The sequence below is a fragment of the Bombus vancouverensis genome, chromosome 1 (assembly GCF_051014615.1).
Source record: "Bombus vancouverensis nearcticus chromosome 1, iyBomVanc1_principal, whole genome shotgun sequence".
NCBI classification, from domain to species: domain Eukaryota; kingdom Metazoa; phylum Arthropoda; class Insecta; order Hymenoptera; family Apidae; genus Bombus; species Bombus vancouverensis.
Window position 1 is genome coordinate 1,753,777 of NC_134911.1, and position 20,033 is coordinate 1,773,809.

General features: G+C 44.4%; 1 protein-coding gene across 1 annotated transcript in view; it reads left to right on the forward strand.

Moving 5' to 3' along the window:
• LOC117162475 (uncharacterized) overlaps nucleotides 1-20,033 on the forward strand; it is a 417,893-nt gene that overhangs the window by 22,375 nt on the left and 375,485 nt on the right. The window lies entirely within an intron of this gene.

Consider the following 20,033-nt stretch of genomic DNA (forward strand, 5'->3'; position numbering starts at 1 on the left):
TTGTTTTATTACAGACAATTTATTAAATCTTGGCCAAGAACGCTTATTTCAATTTTGTAACTATATTCTCTCTGTGAACAATCCGTGTGGCCTCGTAGGCCTCGCCCAAGGATGAGCAATCTGCTAACGATGGGAGAAGGAAAACGAAAACCATAGATGTTTCCAGTGTTTGGAAAACACCGTAATCACAGATTGATACAGAGAGTAATTATCGTAAATTCAAGACGTTCGGATAAAATCTATATGAATTGTGTACTTGGTAGTTTTATCTATCAACAATAGCTGCCGACGGGTACTTTTGTTCGGAGACAATTTTTGTTCGACTGCAAGTTAAAAGAGAAGAGGATATACAATTTCAAATTTCCTACCTTAATTAGATGTGAAGTCGATCAGTGATGAGTACAGCTTGGTGATGAATCGAATTTTGACAATTAACTTTGATTCCGCAGATGAAGTGACGATACGAATGTTTAATTCGAATGATGGTGAACGTTCGGAAATTTTTAAAACCAAACACTATCGATACTCAGGTTCGACGGACCGAGTCGCAACGCGAACACTTTGATTTTCGAATAGTAATTCGACGCTAGGATTTTTCGAACTTAATTAGCTTTACACAATTTTAACGGACAGAATGATAACGTGCACGGCTAGTACTAACTTTATACTCGATTTTGACTGAGAGTCGACGTAGACGTACCGACTTTCGGATGAACAAAGAACGCCGTTCTGGTTACTACCCGTTATTTGTATTTTCTTAATTGTCACGTGATAGATTATCGTAATATCTTTACCTGACAAATTAGGAATATTATAACTGCTTACTTTCGTGTATTGTGCTGAAATTTCGTCTTCTTGGTTGTCTCATATTTTTGGGACACGTGGAGTCTGCTGAAGTATCGTCTTCTTGATTGTCTTATGTTTCGTTTGGTGTTAGTGACATGCGGTGTGCGTGATAAAATGTAGATACCGGAGTAGCTCGTATTTTGTTGATGTTGCGTCTGAGGTCCTTCCCTACTGATGCCAGTGGAACGCGCGTGGCAGCTTGTCCTTGCTGAGGTTGCATTTGTGATGTGTCTAGTAATTTCTTTGCTGGTGTGAATGGAACGTACAAGGCACGTGGCAACTTAGTGTTTAGCCGAGTCTTTGCACGTGTGGGACGCTGTACTATCTTCCCCAAAAAACCATTAAAAATAACACGTCACTTCATAAGGGATAAGACACTCAGGACCCTGAACGCCAACTTCCACACCTACCAACTCAAACAGGAAAGGCCTTTCCGGGTGGTCCTACGAAACATACACCACTCAGCAGACATAGACGAACTCAAATACGAACTCTCAAAACTCGGCCACGAAGTCATCAACGTAAGTAATATAAGGCATAGAGTCTCGAAAGACCCGTTATCCTTATTCTTCCTAGACATTAAACAAAAGCCGAACAATAAGGAAATCTACAACATCAGTCGCCTAATGAACGCGATAGTAAAGATCGAACCACCGTTCGTGAAAAAAGAAATAGTGCAATGCAAAAGGTGCCAAAGGTACGGTCATACGCAGAAATACTGCAACCATACTTTCCGCTGCGTTAAATGCGCAGGCACTCACTCCACTGACCAGTGCGCCAAATCACCGGAAACCCCAGCGAAATGCATCCACTGCCAAGGGGACCACCCTGCCAAATACAAAGGCTGCCCAGCATATAAAACACTATACACGAACAGGTACCCTAAGCTCAGAGCAAAAGAGGTATCCAACCAAACACCCAGCCCGCCGAAATTCACGACTACCCCAACCCCCTCAACCAACCAAACACCCAGTCCTACCAAATTCATCTCCACCTCAACCTCCTATGCCCAAGCAGTACAAGGCATCCAAAATAACCCGAACAGCCAAAGGAACCTTCCCCAAAACAGTGTCCCCAACCCACCTAACACAGACAACTCCTCAAGGCTTGAAAAGCTAATAGAGAAACAATCAGAGCAAATAAACCACTTGCTATCGCTACTAACACTCATGAAAAATTAGCACGACCCGACTCAAAATAAAACCAAGGCGCATAGCACTCTGGAACGCCAACGGTCTAGCGCAACACAAACTTGAACTAGAACTCTTCTTAAAACACCAGCAAATCGACGTAATGCTCGTATCGGAAACCCACTTCACCGACAAGAGCTACCTGAAAATAAATGGTTACAAATTCTACCATACCCAACACTCCAGCGGAAAGGCCCACGGTGGCACCGGAATAATAATCAAAGCAAGTATTAAGCACTACGAACTTCCATCATTCCAGAAAGACTACCTCCAAGCAACAAACGTAGCAATTGAAGACTGTCATGGCTCAATCACCACCTCAGCAGTATACTGCCCTCCCAGACACTCCATCGCCAAAGAAGACTTTGATAACTTCCTGGACACCCTGGGCAATAGATTCATAGTTGGAGGAGACTATAACGCCAAGCACATCCAATGGGGCAGCAGACTGGTTACAGCAAGAGGCAAAAACCTCTTAAACAGCATAATAAACAACAACCTCAACTACCTCACCACATACGAACCCACATACTGGCCCACTGACACCAACAAAATACCCGACCTTCTCGACTTCTTCATAACTAAAAATATCCCATCAAGACACGTCCAGATCAACTCCTCGGCTGATCTCTCCTCTGATCATTCTCCCGTGATAGCAACAGTCAGTTCAACAATCATCGAGAATACACCTAATGGCTCCATTCACAACCAACACACCAACTGGCAGCTCTTCAGAGAAGTCTTTACACACTCAACCTCAGCCTTCACCCCACAAAAACAAAGGAAGATATCGAAGCAGCCACGGAATACTTAAACACGAGCATAATAAACGCAATCCGCCTCTCCACACCGACAAAGCCATCTAACAGCAAACAAGAATATCCCCAATACATACTAAAAAAAATAGCAGAAAAACGTAGACTAACAAGAGTATGGCAGACCCATAGAACACCGGAGGACAAACGCAAACTTAACAACGCAACTAGAAAGCTATCCAGAACCTTAAAAAACTGTAAAAACGACTGTTTCCATAAATACCTCGCCAGCTTATCCCCCACAGCCGACGCCAACTACTCACTATGGAAGGCCTCCAGGAAACTCACACGCCCCCCACAAATAATCCCACCTATCCGCCGTCCGCAAGGTGGATGGGCGCGAAGCCCTATAGAAAAAGCCGACCTGTTTGCTAAACACTTGTCAAAAGTATTCAAACCCCATTCCCCCAAAGCCGCCGCGGACGTTACTGAATACCTGCACACCCCCTTCCAAATGTCCCCTCCTATCGAACCCTTCTCCTCTGCAGAGACTATAGAAACAATCAGTGGCCTAAACCCCAAGAAAGCAGCAGGACACGACCTAATAAGCAATAAAGCAATCAAGGAACTTCCAACAAAAGGGATAGCACTCATCACATCGATTTTTAATGCTATCCTTCGCCTGGAACACTATCCTAAGGCCTGGAAAATCTCATTGATTACCCTCATCCCTAAACCCGGTAAACCGATATACGAAACCTGCTCCTATCGCCCAATCAGTCTTTTACCTACCCTGTCCAAACTATTCGAGAAGATGCTCACGAACCGACTCCTTCCAATCCTAGAGAACTTGAAAACACTCCCAGATCACCAATTCGGCTTCCGAAAACATCATTCTACAGTAGAGCAAATCCACCGCTTAACTCATACGATCAGCCAAACACTCGAAAAGAAAAAATATTGCTCAGCGGTTTTCCTAGACATCCAACAGGCATTCGACAAAGTATGGCATGAAGGGCTACTATACAAGCTTAAAAAGATCCTACCTCACCCCTACTACTCCATCCTAAAATCCTACCTAACCAATAGACAATTCATGGTTAAATGCCTAGACGCCACTTCCGCAACATTCCCAATAGAATCCGGCATACCCCAAGGTAGTGTCCTCGGACCCCTACTGTACTCCATCTACACTGCCGATCTACCTATATCAAACGAGATAACAATAGCAACATTTGCAGACGACACAGCGCTATTAGCTACCCACGCAGACCCGGTAATAGCCTCATCCACTCTCCAGCGAAGTCTCGACTCCATGGAAAAGTGGTTTCACAAATGGGGCTTCACAGTCAACGAAAAGAAATCCTCACATGTAACCTTCACGCTCCGAAAACAAACCTGCCCCCAGGTCACCATCAACAATGCAACAGTTTCTAGCAGGGTCACAGTCCGATACCTGGGCATGACCCTATACAGGAGACTAACGTGGAAGACACACATCTCAGATAAAACGAAGCAACTAAAGGACAAACTAAAAAAACTCTATTGGCTCACGGGCCGACGCTCCAAACTAAACATACAGAATAAAATTACCCTCTACAAGACCGTAATAAAACCTGTCTGGACCTACGGAATCCAACTATGGGGAACAGCAAGTAACTCCAACATCGAAATACTACAACGATTCCAATCGAAAACGCTAAGAGCCTTAATAGACGCACCTTGGTATGTTACCAACGAAACCATCCATCGCGACCTCAAGATACCTACAGTCAAAGAGGAAATAGCAAAATATAGCGACAGATATAGCAAAAGAGTCAACAAACACCGAAACCCCCTAATCACTGGACTACTCGATACGACGGACCAGATTCGCAGGCTGAAGAGGCACTACCCGCTAGACCTAAACGTTAGATTCATTTAATTATCCAAATTAAGCATATGCACTTACTTATAATACTTATAAATTATACCTATCTATAATAAGTATTAACTTATTGTAAATAAACAGCCATGTCACTGCGCCACGCCAGAAAAATTACTGAAAATTCTCAACGCGAGAATTGATTGTAATTTCAACAAATAAATAAAAAAAAAAAAAAAACTTCATAAGGGATGGTGTGAAGTGGCAATTCGTAACAGCTGTTAATTGTTTGGCGAGTTCGTTTTACTTGGCGAGTTTAATTTGCTTAGTGAGTTTTTAGGTTAGTTTTCCTTTTTATGTAATAATTCATAGTAATGAGTGGTTTCGATTGTTCAATATTTTGTATGTTTGGTAGTGTCGATTTTCTTTACTGCATTTCCATGTTTTCTTTTTTATGAATGCAGGTTATGTTAGATCATGGATACTGATGTATCTGAAGTATGTATTATTTTGATTTGTTTTGACTTCATCCTGTTTCATATTGTTGTTCATTTCCTTAAACTTGTGTGTTTTATTTTAGTGTGAGAGGAAGAAAAGAAATAGAGGGAGGCGTAGACCATTCATACCTCCTTTGAAATGTTTAAGAAAACATGGTCGTCGTGGCGGCGCAAAAGGTCGTAGTCGGATGTTAAAGAGGTTGGGGAAATCATTTTCTATGGAGGGTAGCAATAGTGTGGCTCCAACCCCATTGTCGAGTCTTGAGGATCCTTCCGTTGTCGACCTAACTTTCTCCGATGAGGATACCCTTGAGTTGCCGCCAGGTTCTTCTATGGTCGAAGTGGTCGATACAGATACCTGTGCGAAGGTTCGTTTTCCAGAGGAGATCCTTGATCAAGTGTTGGTGGCTTATCTACGCCACCATTCCTCAGGTCAGGGTGGTACTTGCCTGGACATACTCTCATGGTGTTTAGATAGGTTTCGTGAGATGTATCCGGATGCTCCGTATGTGACTTCTGAGTTTATTTAATAACAGTGCTTTATATGCCTACGTGTATTTTGAACAGGTGTTGTTTTATTAGAGTGATTTTATTTATATGTAATTTTTTTTATAAGGTGTATTTTATTTGTTATTTTCCTCCCTTGCATTGGCGCGTTGTGAGTAGTGTCGACTCTGGATGGTGGTTTGTGCTTCTTGATTGTTACTTTGGTAAATTATAATTACGTAGATTTTGATTTTTATTTCCATTGCCTCCGCTGTTTAGTTTGATTTACTGTTGTAGGTTTCGGTGATTTTGGTATTAGCGTTGGATAATTGTTAAACAATTAGCGTCCTAGTGTGTATCCTATTTGTTTTCTTGTATTTAATTTAATTTTTTCCTTTTTGGTTTATCTTTATTCGCTGCATATGGTGTTTCAGTGCAAGAAGAAGAAGTGTTGTCAAGAATCCGTGAGTGGCCCCAGAAGACGCAGTCATCGTGTGTGAGCAGGAACGAAGAGTCGAGTTTACTGAGGGTGGCGTGTGACATTTGTGTTGTGTTTTGTTGTGTACAATATGTATTTATATATGTCGGGTTTACATTAGAATTAGGGTTAGGGGCGTGAAACGAATCTTCGTTTGGGTTACACGTTGTCATCATGCAATAGAGAAGACATTGACTAGTGCAAATACGATTATTATAGAACCGGACAAGTAACCGTGGTAGTTAGGTACTCGAGAAACTAATGACAATGATCCTAGGTTCAATAACGAATCCGCGGCCGACGGGATGATAGATGAACGTACTCACAAAATCTAAGTCGGACGCGTAATATTCACTGGTCGTAAAGGGTTACTCCTTTCATCGATGAGATCGCGAGCGAGGATGCCTTTCCCGTCCCGATGATGCCACAGAGGAAAACTATAATGGGGTGTGTCTAAGGACACGAGATCATCGGATTCGTCGAGAAAAGCTTTCGTTCAGAAAGTAAGGGAAATTGGCGTTGCTGCTAATTGGTCAATCTCCATATCGGTGGTTAGAAAAAGGTGCTAGCCGCCCTCGAGGGAAAGTTGCTAGTGGGAGACGCCGCTCGTTGAAAAATAGGTCTCCCCTATTTTCCCGTAGTTGGGACAAAGACTGTTTGTCTGTTTGAAGGACTTTAGTTGACTAAATCTTAAGATTTATAACGGGCCCTCGAGCTAGCCGAACATGTACTGCGGAGACGCATCGACATCTGGCAATCATCTTACTCGAAGAATAGGGTCTGCGTGTGGCGAGCTACGGGACAGAGACCGTTGGAATGTTTACTGTCGAGTGTTACAACTATTTCCTTTTTAAGGAGAGCTATAGAATTATTCCATGCCTTTGTTAGACAAAGCGTTCATCCCGTGATCGCGGCTACGTTCGGCGACTGGCTGTCGCCTCGAGCCCAAGCTCATTATCACAATTCTCGAACAATTACAATCGGATTGAATAACTACAATTATTTAATTACAGCTATAGTAGACTCTAGGTTACAATGTTGCGGGATTAATCAAAATTCCAAAGACTCCGGTGTTCTTTCATCTCCGACATATATATGTCGGAGATAAGAGGACACCGGTGCCTTCCCTCTGAAACCTCGGGAAAATCCATAAAAACATTGTAATTAAAATCTACAGTTGTAACTAAACGATTTGCCGTCATTCTAACCAATTGTATTTGTTTGAGACTTGTGACAATGAGCTTGGGCTCAAGGCGACAATTAGTCGCCGAACGTGGCCGCGGTCAACGGGACGAACTCTCCATCTAACAAAGGCATTGAGTAATCCTATAGCTCTCCTTAAAAGAAAGATTTGTAGCAGCACGTGGCAGTAAACATTCCAACGGTTTCTGTCCCGTAGCTTGCCACACGCAGATCCTATTCTCCGGGCAGGATGTTTACCAGATGTCGACGCGTCTCCACAGTACGTGATCGGCTAGCCCGAGGACCGTCATAAACACTAATATCTAGTTACCTAAAATCCTTCAACAGATACACAGTCTTTGTCCCAGTTACGGGAAGACAGGAGAGACCTATTTTTCCACGAACGACGTCTCCCACTAGCAACCCTCCCTCAAGGGCAGCTAGCATCCTTTTCTAACTACCGATATGGAGATTGGCCAATTAGCAGCAACGTCAATTTCCCTTACTTTCCGAACGTAGGATGTCCCCGACGAATCCGATGATCTCGTGTCCTTAGACACACCCCGTCATAGTTTTCCTCTGGGGTATCACCGGGACGGAAAGTCATTCTCTCTTGCGGTCTCATCGACAAAAAAAGAGATTAACGCCAGCGACTATTAACACAGAATCCGACTTAGATCTTTGCGAGTGCGTACGGCTACCGTCCCGTTGTCCGCGGGTTCGTTATTGAGCCTAGGATCATTGTCATTAGTTTCTCGAGTATCTAATTACCACAGTTACTTGTCCGGTTCTATGGTAATCGTATGTGCACTAGCCAATGTCTTCTCTATTGCATAACGACGACGTGTAATCCAAACGAAGATTTGCTTTACGCCCCTAACCCTAATTCTAATGTGAACCCGACATATATATATATATATTATTTCGTTGGTTGAATCCTTTGTAATATAAATTTTATGAAGTGGTTTTGTATATTTATTTCTTAGGTTTGTAGATTATTAATTGTTTGACATAGTAATACATATATATATATGTGGCGGCACGGGCCACGGAACTTTTCAACGGCTCCGGATACAAAGCGCGACGCCGCCTAAGCGCAACACCGACGTGCCCAATGTATCATCGATATCTTCACACTCTTTCCGCCGAATTCTCGGAAGAGCATACACGTGCCAGCACAGGCGGCACATCTAATGAATGCACGCTAGTGGGGATATCGATGAGCTACGAAGGGAAGGATCTGCGCGATCCAAAACAGAGTCAGTCTGTCTTGCGCCATTAAAAGTGTAACTCCTCGGTCCTATTTGATAGCAACGCGTCGAACGACATCTCGGTGTCTATCGTTATTTGTTAGTTGTTACCTATTGTCTGTTAAGTGTAATTGTTGATTATTAATTGTTAACTCTGATTGTTGATTAGTTCTAATAAACTGTTATTCGTAAAAACACCAAGAGTAGTTCCTTACGCACCTATCACTATACCACCTCAAACTGGTGACTACCGACGTGATTTGACGTAATATTTAGTGAAAGAGGTGACAGTGATAGTGCTATCGTTTTGACCACCGATTTTGAGTGCACCGCGACGATGGAAGGTAATACACAGGGAACCATAGCCAGCCAGGTGATCAGCATGTCTCCACTGCTGCCCACGAACACGGCGGCATGGTTTGCTCTTCTGGAGAGACAATTCGAGGCAGCGCGAATTACGGAAGACACCATTAAGTACGTGACGCTGGCAAAATGCCTCAACGATTAACAGCTCCAGGACGTCGAAGACCTAATGACGAACCCTCCAGACATCGGACGCTACGAAAAATTAAAACATGCGCTCATTCGCAAATTATCCGATACGGACGCGACCCGGATAAAGAAGTTGGTGGAAAGCGAGGAGATGGGAGATAGAAAACCATCCCAGTTTTATCAACACCTAAAAAAACTCTCCAGCCCCTCCACGCCCGATGATTTTATCCTCACGCTGTGGAGGAACCGATTACCCGCTCGCATCAGGCGTATCCTCGCGGCAGTCGACGATTCGGACCCAGAAAGGTTATTGCGGCAGGCGGACCTGATCGCTGAAGAATTCAGGGAGGATTTTCAGCGCACCGCCCGGGTAACGGCAGTAATGGACCCACCAGCGCAAAACGCTGGAGCATACGAACCAATGGCCGCCGCAATCAACGTGTTGAGCGAGCAAATATCACAGTTGCAGGCACAGATGAACGCGTTGAGCATGATTAATCATCGTCGACCACGATCACGATCACGCTCGCGTTCGCGATACCACCGACGTTCGCGCTCGCGAGATCGGCCACGGCAAGACGGTCTGTGCTTCTATCATGCAAAGTTCGGAGAACGCGCGAGGAGCTGTCGTTTCCCATGCACGTGGAAGTCGGGAAACGAGACCAGCCGTCCGTAGACGCGGCAGACGACGACGGCCTGAGATCCCGCCGCATCTTCGTTACGGACAAGGGAACGAAGATTTCTTTCCTCGTAGACACCGGCGCTGACATCAGCGTATACCCCCGCAGTAAAATTCATAGGCACGTCAAGAAAAACGCGTACGAACTATTCGCGGCCAACGGGACGCGCATCGCAACGTATGGTACCACTGCGATTGGCCTTAACCTGTCCCTTAGACGAGCCTTCAAGTGGAACTTCGTAATTGCTGACGTTCAAACGCCTATCATAGGCGTAGATTTTTTAAGCCATTATGGGTTGCTCGTGGACCCGCGAAACAAACGACTCCTCGACACGACAACCCAATTATCAACAAGGGGATATGCTGCCACGACGGAAGAAATATCCATCAAAACCGTAATCGGCGAATCGGTCTACCACCGACTTTTGGCGGAGTTTCCGGATCTAACTCGTCCACCGGCCTTCGGACGAGAGAAAATCCGACACAGTGTGGTACACCATATTGAAACCACACCCGGGCCACCCGTCTACAGTAAACCTCGACGTCTCGCACCGGATCGCCTCAAGCAAGTCAAGGCGGATTTCGCAACAATGATCGAGCAAGGAGTGATGCGGCCATCGAAGAGTCCATGGGCATCACCCCTGCATGTCGTCCCAAAGAAGGACGGAAGTCTACGACCATGCGGCGACTATCGTGCGTTGAACGCTCGCACCATACCCGACAGGTACTCCCCACCACATATCGAAGATTTCGCGCAACATCTGTACGGTAAGCGTGTCTACTCAAAAATCGACCTTGTCCGCGCTTACCACCAAATCCCGATCGCGCCAGAAGACGTTAAGAAAACCGCGATCACGACACCTTTCGGACTTTTCGAAACAACCAACATGATGTTTGGGCTTCGAAACGCCGCGCAAACGTGTCAAAGATTCGTTGACGAAATTAGACTTCGTGTTCGCTTACATAGACGATTTCCTAATCGCATCCGAAACCGAGGAACAACATCGCGAACACCTTCGGATTTTGTTTGAACGCTTAAACGAGTATGGCGTAGTCATCAACCCAGTAAAGTGCGAATTCGGTGTGAACGAAATCACATTCTTGGGACACACCGTAAACGCCGACGGGATAAAGCCGCTAGCCGAACGCGTTGACGCTATTGTAGAAGTACCGCTCCCCGGGACCGTTAAAGCACTACACAGGTACCTCGGTATGATTAATTTCTACCGACGTTTCATACCGGGGGCCGCAAAAATTTTTCAACCCCTAAACGACCTATTAAAAGGAGGAAAAAAGGGCAACGCGCCCATCAAATGGACAGAGCAATCCGAAGCCAGCTTCCGCGAATCGAAACGCGCCCTCGCTAACGCCACGATGTTAGCGCATCCGATACCTGGCGCACCTGTTAGCCTCGCGGTAGACGCATCCGACTATGCAATAGGAGCGGTCCTCCAGCAACGCGTCAACGACTCTTGGCAGCCGTTAGGTTTCCTTACCAAACCGTTGAACTCCGCGCAGCGAAAGTACAACGCGTACGACCGCGAATTACTCGCTATGTACACTGCGGTAAAGCGATTTCGACACGCCATTGAAGGGAGAAATTTTACAATTTACACCGATCATAAACCCCTTACATATGCGTTCAACCAAGATCCTGATAAGTGTTCGCCGCGACAATTCCGGCAACTAGATTACATCGGACAATTCACCACCGACATAAGATATATCAAGGGGTTAGACAATAACGTTGCCGACGCTCTGTCACGCATCGAAGCGATAGGAAAGTCTGTGGACCATCGAGCTCTCGCCGCCGCGCAAGAAGCCGACAAAGAACTAAGCAACATCGTAAACTCCGGTACATCCGCGCTACGGTTAAAGAAAATACGTTTCCCCGATCACGACGTAGAAATATATTGCGACGTATCGGGTGACTTTGTACGACCGTACGTACCGAAATCCTTGCGGCGCGACGTATTTAATTCGCTCCATGGACTTTCCCATCCAGGGATACGTGCCACTCAAAACCTGGTGACGACGCGTTTCGTCTGGCCGTCCATAAACAAGGACGCCCGAAATTGGACACGACAATGTATCCCGTGTCAACAATGTAAAGTCACCAGGCACGTATCCTCACCCGTCGGAACATTCGGAGAATTAGTGGGCCGTTTCGAACACTTACACATATACATTATCGTGATGCCATATTCAAAAGGCTACCGATATTGTCTAACGTGCATCGACCGTTTTTCGCGTTGGCCCGAAGCCATTCCCATCGCCGACATGGAGGCCGCAACCGTCGCTTCGGCTCTCCTTTCCACGTGGATATCTCGTTTCGGCGTGCCTTTAAGAATAACGACTGATCAAGGACGCCAGTTCGAGTCGAACCTATTTAACGAACTATGCCGGTTGCTCGGTATCAGACATTTGCGCACGACAACCTATCACCCCGCGTCCAACGGGATGGTAGAGCGCCTCCGCCGACAACTAAAAGCAGCAATCAAATGCCACGATACGAGCAACTGGGTGGATATCTTGCCGATAGTTCTATTAGGCATACGAACAGCTATTAAAGAGGACCTAAACGCGACGGCAGCCGAAATGGTTTATGGCACCGGCATACGATTGCCGGCAGAATTTTTTGTACCGACTAAACAACAAGCCAATTCGGAATTCGCAAGTCGCCTAAAAGACCGAATAGGAAAAATCAGGCCTCATCCAATTACGCGACACGGCGAAAAGAGAACCTTCGTGTTCTGCGACCTCGAAACATCGCCTTACGTATTTCTGCGTCGCGACGCCATCGGAGACCCCTTACAACCACCCTACGACGGGCCGTATCAGGTTATAGAGCGAGGAAAAAAGACCTTCACCATTAAAATAAATAATAAAAACGTAATAGTGTCCATAGACCGATTGAAACCCGTATTTCTATTTAACGACAATATTGAACACCATAGCACGGAAAAGCGCAATGTAACAATACCGCCCGGTGCCCGAAACGAACAAAGCGAAGGGGACTCAAGAGTTCATCACACCACACGCGCGGGCAGGAGAGTTCGATTTCCTGATCGGTTTCAGGCGGGTCTCGGATAGGCGTTAGGAGCCGGCGAACGTGCACCCTTGCCTGTAACATTTATATATTTTTCATTTATATAGCGTTATCACTGGTAAGGGGGTACTGTGGCGGCACGGGCCACGGAACTTTTCAACGGCTCCGGATACAAAGCGCGACGCCGCCAAAGCGCAACACCGACGTGCCCAATGTACCATCGATATCTTCACACTCTTTCCGCCGAATTCTCGGAAGAGCATACACGTGCCAGCACTGGCGGCGCATCTAATGAATGCACGCTAGTGGGGATATCGATGGGCTACGAAGGGAAGAATCTGCGCGATCCGAAACAAAAGCAGAGTCAGTCTGTCTTGCGCCATTAAATGTGTAACTCCTCGGTACTATTTGATAGCAACGCGTCGAATGACCTCTCGGTGTCTATCGTTATTTGTTAGTTGTTACCTGTTGTCTGTTAAGTGTAATTGTTGATTGTTAATTGTTAACTCTGATTGTTGATTAGTTCTAATAAACTATTGTTCGTAAAAACACCAAGAGTAGTTCCTTACGCACCTATCACCATACCACCTCACTTCTATAGTCCATAATTTATTTTTATACATATACACAGGTTCTCGTATTCCAATACCAATAGACGTCTTTTATGAATATGAAGTGGATAGGTCGTGATAGATACTGAAGAAAATTAGAGTATAGTTAACGATATACTTATTAACAAATACTCTGGACGTACAATTTGCGTAGAGCTTGCGATTACAATTAGCGGTTCGCGCTGCTAGCGATTCAGCAGAGTGCCCGGAACGACTTCGGATGATGATTGCTAAGATACGTCGAGGAACTTTAGTCAACTATCGACTACCATCTGCTAACTACCAATTACCGACTATCGACTATCGACTGACTTTTCGTCGCGATAATGCTGCAGAGGAAAACCATGATGGGGTGTGTCTAAGGATACGTCGTGAAAAACGTTCGTTAGGAAAGTGAGGGAAATGGACGTTGTTGTTAACCCCTTCCAGTACTTTAGCGAGTCAGACTCGCGATGCAGATTTTGGCCCAAACATGAGAGAGAGAGAAGGAGAGAGAGAGAAGGAGAGAGAGAGAAGGAGAGAGAGAGAGAGAAGGAGAGAGAGAGAAGGAGAGAGTGAGAGAGAAGGAGAGAGAGAGAAGGAGAGAGAGAGAGAGAAGGAGAGAGAGAGAGAAGGAGAGAGAGAGAGAGAAAAGGAGAGAGAGAGAAGGAGAGAGAGAGAGAAGGAGAGAGAGAGAGAGAAGGAGAGAGAGAGAAGGAGAGAGAGAGAGAGAGAGCTGGATCCGTTGTAACGAGAGTTGCAAATTGTCTGTTGAGTTGTCTAGATTACAGTACGTTATTGTGACTAGTTCACGTTAAACAACCATCGTTCTTCTGTTTAATCAACATCTGTACAATCCATTTATTGTAAATAAATCATCAATAATAAATATATACAGGGTGGTTGGTAACTGCAGGTACAAGCGGGAAGGGAGTGATTCTACGCGAAAAAAGAAGTCGAAAATATAGAATACAAATTTTTTCTTTAATTTTTCCATCGAGACAACGATCTGTGGCGGATCGGTATCAACAGGACGCTGACAGGACGGGGCATCAACGCGGCGCAACACCTCCCGGGCGATCCGCTGGTACCAACCGCCAACAGATCTACAGTGAGATCCGTTATAAGGAGACGTGATAAAGTGCACGCGTACCGGGCGAAAATTCAAAGTCGATTTTCTCGAAAACAAAACCTCAAACGAAAAATTTTTATACTATATTTTCGACTTCTTTTTTCGCGTAGAATAACCCCCTTTCCGCTTGTACCACCAGTTACCAACCACCCTGTATATTTTCGATACTACCGTAGAAGTTATTCATACCGGGGTACCTACGTAGCTGCTTAACGTTCGCGGGCTTCGGAATATTCACGACCGCTTCCACTCGCTCGTCGTTATCGTGGTTTTTTCGACGTCTTCGGGCGAACAAGAGGACGCAGGAAGGGGTGCAACAGAAATTAATTCATAAGAGGTTCCTGGAGCACTCCTATCATACGTAGGGTGGTCATCGTGGAGTTTTAGTCGGTAGGAGTCCGACACTACTCTGCTCTTACGCGGATAAAAAAAAACTAGGAAGGAGATTTTTGAGTACCTATCCATTACGAATATACGGCGGGATACTAAGCCGCCGTCGCATGTGTCACGTAAAATTCGTGATAAAAAAAAAGGAGATCTGAGAAATGACTTAACTAGACTCTGTCCTTTTATATTTTTATATGCTTTTATTCACAAAAGTGATTAAGGATAATATTACAAGTTACAATTATAAATATTACATTTATTACAAGAAGTAGCAAAGTTACAAAATATTAAAATCGTTATAAAAATCGCAGCCAAGCTGCATCGAAGACTAGTCTCGTGGTCGAGTGCTCACAGTTTTCGTATGTTGCGTTTACCGGTGTTGAGGGGCAAGGAGGGGACCCTGAGTGCTCTACGTAATAAGAAAAAATTAGTTCAAAAAATGGTTCATTGTCAGATAGTGTAGAATGAGGTGGGTTTGGGCATGGACACTGTCACACTTACCACGTTCACGGGCGGCTGATTCCTTTTTCCGTATTCCAGGTACATGGGAAACGGCAGTTCTTCGCGTGTTTTTTGAATGTTGCGTGGTAGTAACAAACTCCACGCTCCTTTAGTCGGTTTTTCAAAATTGATTTACGCTGACCCCGGTTTCGTCTTCGTGTAGGGCGCCTGTTGCCGAGACCCAACGCATTCATTCTGTCTTGCAATTGTGCCATCCTTTCGCTCCACACATCGCCCATCATTTGGTCATCGTCTGCTCTGACGTTTCTTTCAGTTGGATCGGTTATCGCAGTTAGTCTTTGGTCTGGGTAGATCTCGTATGTACTATCGGCGAACTGGATTTGCGTTTGTTCATTCCTGCCCGGCACGGCGGCTAGGAGATGCTGCACATGGTCCAATACTTGGTTCCCAAAGAGTGTGCCGATGTAGTCATCCGGAGTCGAGGGAGTCGGAAGATTTTGTGGATCGCAGCCCATTTGAGATGGCGTTCTGTCCCCCATTTCACTGGATTCCAGCAGCATTTGCGTTCTCGTGCTGTCGCACGCGGTCGTCGTGCGTTCTGCACCGTCGATACTAATCGTCCTAAACATCCTTACAATCGTGGTGATTGAATTCTCGGTAGCTCTGTCACAGGCACCTTTCTCACTATACATAGTCGGAGTCATCACTTTGGGGTGGTCGAATCGTGAAAGGTGCTGAACTAAACTGGAGTATAGTTAACGATATAATCATTAACAAATAATGTTCTCGATGTACACCTTGCGTAGAGCCTGTGTTTCCAATTAACGTCTCGCACTTCGTGGATACAAGTTCGACTTGCGATAGAGTGCCTGTTCGGATGACGATTGCTAAGATGCGTCGAGGAACTCTAGTGAATTATCGACTACCAAACTGCTTACTACCGACTACCGACTACCGACTACCGACTACCGACTACCGACTCTCGACTGATTTTGCAGATGATGCTGCAGAGGAAAACTATGATGGGGTGTGTCTAAGAATACGAAATCATCGGATTGGTCGAAGAAAACCTTCGTTAGAAAAGTGAGGGAAAGGGACGTTGCTGTTTATTGGTTAATATATTGGTAGGTGGTTAAATGGTAGGACTATTTGTTCGTTTGAAGAACCTTAGTTAGTATAATCCTCAGATTTATGGCGGGTCCTTAGGCTTATTACAGGTATGTCCTGAAGATGTTTGGATATCTGGTAATTATCTTGTGCGAGGGCAGGGTCTTTGTGTACAGGAACAGGCACCATTGTAAAGTTGACTGTCGAGTGCTGTTACAAATATTATGCGTATTATGTGATACATTTTAAAATTTCATTGTTACTCTTATGAGACTTGAGTATCAGATTATATTGGTAAAGTTTGAAACAAATCTGAAAAATGTACATACGGTGAATCGTACAACATTCGGACACTATGATGTACGAAATGTTATCGCTGCTATATTTTCTTACAATAATATTGAGAAGATAATTGATATCATGCATTAAACATCATAGATGGAAAAAATATAAATTTTATCTATTTAATACACATAGATTTGTAAATAATAATGCATAGATGAAATAACGTGTAAATTTTATGTCGCAAAAATATTCACGTAACAAATTACATTAATTTCGTATCAAATATGCTTATTAAAAAGATATTATAATGAATATTAATACTTTGCTGGAAAATCATTTTGTTTAAATGACTTCGTGTAATCGTTTTGGCATTTTAGAAATAATTTTGTTTTATATCCCTACGTATGCAATTCCGTTTTTCTATTAAATTGTTTTAATTCCGCTATTATACAATACATATACATATACATTTTTTTAATTTCTTTTTTTAATTTTTCCATCGAGACGCGATAAAGTGCACGCGTATCGAGCGAAAATTCAAAGTCGATTTTCTCGAAAACGAAGCCTCAAACGAAAAATTTAAAAAAAAAAATAAACAAAAAATTTTATTCTATATTTTCGACTTCTTTTATCACGTAGAATCACCCTCTTTCCGCTTGTACCACCAGTTACCAACCACCCTGTATAATATAATATATAATCGCTTGTTTACGTTCTCGGCTCAATATTCTCGAACGTAAATCGTAGGTTAAGGGGTTAAAAATACAGGTGTATCAAATAAATAAAAACTATATTTTCTCAACTATCACTGTTTAATACATAATACCACATTTATTCCGTTAACGTTACTGTAAGACAATATAGCAGAAAATATAATATGGTGCCTGTTCCGTGGCTCGCTACACAAAGACCCTGCCCTCGCACAAGATAATTACCAGATATCCAAACATCTTCAGGACATACCTGTAATAAGCCTAAGGACCCGCCATAAATCTGAGGATTATACTAACTAAGGTTCTTCAAACGAACAAATAGTCCTACCATTTAACCACCTACCAATATATTAACCAATAAACAGCAACATCCCTTTCCCTCACTTTTCTAACAAAGGTTTTCTTCGACCAATCCGATGATTTCGTATTCTTAAACACACCCCATCATAGTTTTCCTCTGCAGCATCATCTGCAAAATCAGTCGAGAGTCGGTAGTCGGTAGTCGGTAGTCGGTAGTAAGCAGTTTGGTAGTCGATAATTCACTAGAGTTCCTCGACGCATCTTAGCAATCGTCATCCGAATAGGCACTCTATCGCAAGTCGAACTTGTATCCACGAAGTGCGAGACGTTAATTGGAAACACAGGCTCTACGCAAGGTGTACATCGAGAACATTATTTGTTAATGATTATATCGTTAACTATACTCCAGTTTAGTTCAGCACCTTTCACGATTCGACCACCCTAAAGTGATGACTCCGACTATGTATAGTGAGAAAAGTACCTATGACAGTGCTTTCGAGAATTCAATCACCACGATTATAAGGATGTTTAGGAGGATTAGTATCCACGATGCAGAATGCACGACAACCGCGTGCGACAGCACGAGAACGCAAATGCTGCAGGAATCCAGTGAAATGGGGGACATAAGGCCATCCCAAACATACTGCGATCCACAAAATCTTCCATCTCCCTCGACCCCGGATAACTACATCGGCACACTCTTTGGGAACCAATCATTGACGCATGTGCAGCATTTCATAGCCGCCGTGCCGAGTAGGAATGCCCAACCGCAAATCCAGTTCGCCGATAGTATATACGGGATCTACCCGGACCGAGGACTAACTGCGATAACCGATCCAACTGAAAGACACGTCACAGCAGACGATGACCCAATGACGGGCGATAGGTGGAGCGAAGTGATGGCACAATTGCAAGCCAAGATGAGTGCGTTGAGCCTCGAAAACACGAGCCCTACAAATAAACGAAAATGGGATCAGCGTAGATCGATTTTGGAAAACCGACTAAAGCACCTCCGACTTTGTTACTGCCACGCATCAGTTAGAAAACACGCTAAGAACGCCCATTTCGCATACACCCGGAATACGGAAAAAGGAATCAGCTGCCCGTGGATGTGGTAAGTGTGACAGTGTCCATGCCCAAACCCACCTCATTCCACACTATCTGACAATGAACCATTTTTTGAACTAATTTTTTCTTATTACGTAGAGCACTCAGGGTCCTCTCCTTGCCGCTCAACACCGGTAAACAAAACATATGAAAACTGCGGGCATTCGACCACGAGACTAGTCCTCGATACAGCTTGGCTGCGGTTTTTGCTACTTTGCTACTTCCGGTAATATATGTAATATTTATAATTGTGACTTGTAATATTATCCTTAGTCACATTTGTGAATAAAAGCATATAAAAATATAAAAGGACAGAGTCGAGTTAAGTCATTTCTCAGATCTTTTTTTTTATCACGAATTTTACGTGACACATGCGACGACGGCTTAGTATTCCGCCGCATATTCGTAATGGACAGGTACTCAAAAATCTCCTTCCTAGCGGACACCGGTGCCGATATATGGGCACATCCGCGCTACAAAATACACGGACTCGCGACCAGAAGCGAGTCGAAGTGTTCGCGACCAACGGAACCATCGCAACATCGCGTTTAACCTTTTTTTTCTTTTTTTTTTTGTCCGCGTAAGAGCAGAGTAGTGTCGGACTCCTACCGACTAAAACTCCACGATGACCACCCTACGTATGATAGGAGTGCTCCAGGAACCTCTTATGAATTAATTTCTGTTGCACCCCTTCCTGCGTCCTCTTGTTCGCCCGAAGACGTCGAAAAAACCACGATAACGACGAGCGAGTGGAAGCGGTCGTGAATATTCCGAAGCCCGCGAACGTTAAGCAGCTACGTAGGTACCCCGGTATGAATAACTTCTACGGTAGTATCGAAAATATACAGGGTGGTTGGTAACTGGTGGTACAAGCGGAAAGGGGGTGATTCTACGCGAAAAAAGAAGTCGAAAATATAGAATAAAAATTTTTCGTTTGAGGTTTTGTTTTCGAGAAAATCGACTTTGAATTTTCGCCCGGTACGCGTGCACTTTATCACGTCTCCTTATAACGGATCTCACTGTAGATCTGTTGGCGGTTGGTACCAGCGGATCGCCCGGGAGGTGTTGCGCCGCGTTGATGCCCCGTCCTGTCAGCGTCCTGTTGATACCGATCCGCCACAGATCGTTGTCTCGATGGAAAAATTAAAAAAAAAATTTGTATTCTATATTTTCGACTTCTTT